This window comes from Curcuma longa, chromosome 10 (assembly GCF_044706935.1).
Source record: "Curcuma longa cultivar G26 ecotype Majalengka, Jawa Barat chromosome 10, ITB_CL_G26_1.1, whole genome shotgun sequence".
Classification (NCBI taxonomy): domain Eukaryota; kingdom Viridiplantae; phylum Streptophyta; class Magnoliopsida; order Zingiberales; family Zingiberaceae; genus Curcuma; species Curcuma longa.
The window spans coordinates 717,979-722,336 of NC_133870.1; the positions used below are offsets into that span (position 1 = coordinate 717,979).

At 36.0% G+C, this 4,358-nt stretch overlaps 1 pseudogene; it reads left to right on the top strand.

Moving 5' to 3' along the window:
• Positions 1–978: 978 nt before the first annotated feature.
• Positions 979–3,361, top strand: LOC141836029 (uncharacterized; annotated as a pseudogene).
• The last annotated feature ends 997 nt before the right edge of the window (positions 3,362–4,358 follow it).

Consider the following 4,358-nt stretch of genomic DNA (forward strand, 5'->3'; position numbering starts at 1 on the left):
GATCAGAGGATCGATTACAATACGTAAACCGTTCACCGAAGCCTGGTAATCGATCCAATGATCGATTAACCCTCTTTAATCGATCCAGTGATCGATCCGTTGACGATCTCCGTTTCTCATTAAACCGTATAATCGATCGGGTGATCGATTATACGTCTCTGTAATCGATCCAATGATCGATTACAATATACCCTAGTCGATCTCTTGATTGATTAACACCCTATAACTATAATCAAACTATCCCGAAACCTATTTGTTCAAGCCGTCTAAACCTAGACCTAAACGTGATCACAACATAACGTAGCATCCTTAACTCTACATGTAACCATACTGTAATACCATAAACATAACAATAACATGGCATAACAATTAACTTGACATCATACGGATGATTATACTACATCACGAAGCACAATAACACCCAATCAGACATACAAACGATCGCTATTATGCTGCAGGAGGGGATACTTACAGCTCTTGTGCTAACTAGAAAGGTGACCCTCTGTTGACCAATAGACCTTCGTGACCTCTTCAACCTCTAAATCTCAAAGCTCCAGCAACTTCGGCAGAGTTTCGACAAGGAAGAAAAGAAGAAGAAGGCAATCCCTCTTACTTATAGGCCTAAGGGTCGGTAACATAACGTAGTGTGCATTTACCACAGCATTAAGGATAGTATTAAGGTGTAATAAAGCAAAAGCCTAACGCTCCTGCACGGTTCATTTCCCTCGATGGTTATACTTTTCACATGCCTTATCATTTAACTATCATTCCTCTTATCATTCCTTAACATTAAACTTGTACTATCATTTATACATATGTAAATTTTTAAACATATTTTTTTGATTTTAGGTTCATGATAATCAAGCTCACCTTGAGCAGGAATTTCTATTTCATCTTTCTTGGGGTCCAAAAGCATTGGTACGCACTTGGCCAGCATATTTCATAAATGGATATATTTTTCATACTCAAGAATATGGAATGGGAAAAAGTACAATGAATAGTGGGGTATGTGTTCAGTCATCAGATAATGATAGAGGCAGTGCAAGCAATGATTTTTATGGTTTGCTGGATGAAATTATAGAGGTAGAATACCCCGGACCAGAAATGCGAGTTATTTTATTTATGTGTCGCTGGTTTGACCCTGTCAGAGGAATGAAGGTGCATCCACACTACAATTTGGTTGAAATAAATCATAAGAGATTTTATAAAAGATATGAACCATTTGTGTTGGCACAACAAGCTATTCAGGTATTCTATGCTTCGTATCCTAGTTTGAGACGTGACAAAAATGATTGGTGGGTTGTTTGTAAAACTAAAGCACGGACAAAAATTGAGGAACGTTGGGAAGACATTGCATATCAACAAGAGGAAGTTAGAAACACATTTGAGACTGAAGAACATATTATTTCAACATTACGAGATCCCAGCGGAATTGTAATAAATGTGGATGCAAGTGAAATTAATGATAATGAAGACGACGACGAGACGACGACAACGATGACGACGAAGACGACGACGACGACGACGACGACGACGATGATAATGACAATGAAAATGAGGACTTTGATATTATATAAAAAATGAGATCTTTTATAAATGGTAAGAAAATTTTTATGAGTAATTTAGTTTTATTCTGCATATTTATATAACTTGTTGCTTATTTACTTGTTTATATACTGTCGTATTGTTAAATATTTGTAATTAACTGTTGATGCACTGTATTTTTTCTTATATGTTATTACAGGTGATATTATTTGCATATTCTGTTTTACACCTGCTTATCTCGTACGTAGCACATATGGTAAGTTTTTTCATATTCCTCTTTATGTAATGAATATTTATTATTTTATCTCATAACAATTTTGTTTGACAGTTTCGCAGAGGTGGTCATAGACGGAGTACTCCTGGCCAGTCTGCTTCAGCACCTGGCCAGTCAGGACCTTCAGCACCTGGCCAGTCTCCTTCAGCACCTGCCAGTCTCCTTCACCACCTGGCGCTGCAGGACCTTCGCATGCACCTTCGCCACCACAGTCGTCGCCGTTACAGTCTCCAGACCCTTCTCCCAGACAGTCCGCTACTGAGATGCAGAAGACTCGGGAGTTTATAGTCCCTCAGGGCGATTCGTAAGTATTTATCATTTTTTTTATATTCAGATTTTATTTTTTTTAGGTTACTAATTAATGTTTGTTTGAAATTTTTGTATAGATTTCAAAATTCTGTATCAATTATTCGTGAAATTAATAAAATCGTGAATAACCATTGGGGAGGGGCTTCTTATGACTTACACTAGCACTCCATCACCCACAAAAGATTTATGGTGGAATGAATTTAAGGTATATATTTTCTTAATTTAATTGATATATCAAATTAAATTGAATATATCTAATCATTTGTTATTTTTTTTATTTTAGCGAGCATTTACTTGGGATCCATCAGAAGAAATGGAAATAAAGCGGATTTTTTTTAAAAAAATATGGGGATCATATTCGGCATACTCTAAATCATGCCAAGACCAGAAGCAAAAAACCAGCGTGCATCACCGATGAAAACTGGACGAGGATCCTCGGTGTTTGGAAACCGAGGAAAGTAAACAAAGAAGTCACCAGAACAAAGCAAATCAAACATTTAATTCTGGTGACTCATCTGCTACATATGCGGGAGGCTCCATCAACATCGACGAACACACACGCAGATTAGTAATTTCTTATAAACACTATATTATTAATTAAATTTAAATTATTAGTATATTTCTAACAATATTTTTTTAGGCTAAGGAGATGGGGAAGGAGCCACTTTTTATTGAGACATTTACCCGCACTTTTCAAAAAAAAGATAAGACTTGGAGCGGGGAGAGAGCTAGAGCTATGAAGGTTTAAATTTTAATATTTAACTTAATTGAATTTTAATAGTTATGTATCTTCTAACTTATTAAATGTATTTATATTTCAATACAGGAAAAATATGATGAGCTCGAGCTAGCACAGAGAAGTTCAAGTGCTAGTGATAATGCTGATGGATCTGAGCCCTCCGTTGGAAATGACCTGAGTATCTGGTTGGAGGCGAGTGGAGGATCAAAGGGGGGAGGATATTGGGAATGAGTTCTCTGAGCAGAACTCATCGAGTTCCTGCCACATCTTCTTCCACCCAACCAGCAATGAGGGCACAAATAGACAGCCTAACTGAAGAAGTCTCTCATTTAAAAGGAATAATTTTGCAAAGAGATGAAGAAATGAGAGAAATGCGCAGACAGCAGGATTGGATTATGCACCATCTTCAGTTAGGCTCCGCTCCGAGTCAGCTTCCTCCTCCAGTTCCCGGTGATGACGGTGGTGATGACGGTGACGACGACGATTCTTCATAGCCTAGTTGTGTATCAATATAATTTTTTTCACAATTAGTATTGCTTTTATTTTTTCCTATTTGTAACTCTTTTATTTTTTACTGATTAATATTGTTATTTTATTTCGAACAGGGTTGATGAAACCAAGGATGGCGAAGAGGTAAATTTTTACATATTATACTTTATTTGTACAAAATAATGTTATAATATTTTTATTTTCTGATGTAGGAAAAGAAAAAGAAATTATGATGAAGAAGAGAGTGACGCAGAAAGTATTACCCGAGGCCGATGCCGTGGACGGTGATATTTTTTTTTTCTGGTCATTTGGATACTTTTTATTTATGTATTTTATTATGGATGGATGTTGTTTGTTTGGATATGATGTTTGGATTGTTTGATACATTTGGAGTTTGGAGTTATGTATATTTGGATGTTATGTTTATGTAGTTTGTATACATTTGAATTAATGTTTTCTTATGTGTTAGGATGTGTTTATTTGATCATTAGGATGTGTTTATGGATGTGATTAGGATGTGTTTATATGTGATGTAGGATGTGTAATTAGGATGTGTATGGATTATATGATTTGATGTGTGAATGTGATTGTATAGTATGTTGATATGTAAACAGGATTCATATTTCGAAGAAACAGATTGAAGCTGTGAAATTTTTTTTTGATTTGCGATGAATTTTGCGAGTTGGTTTCGTCGCAAATATATCGAAATTATACTGTTGTATCGTAATATTGGCGACGAAACAAGATTTTCATCGCCAATTTGGCAATGAAATCAAAGTTTTCGTTGCAAATTGGCGATGAAAACGTTTTTCGTCGCCAAATTGGCGACGAAATTCCTGTTTCATCGCCAATTTGGCGACGAAATTTCTGTTTCATCACTAATTTTGCCTAACATCTCGTCGCCAATTTTAATTACTCGTCCACGTTGGCGATGAAATTGGTTTTTCGTCCCAAAATTTGGCGACGAAAAAATATTTTCGTCCCAAAATTGGCGACGAAAAA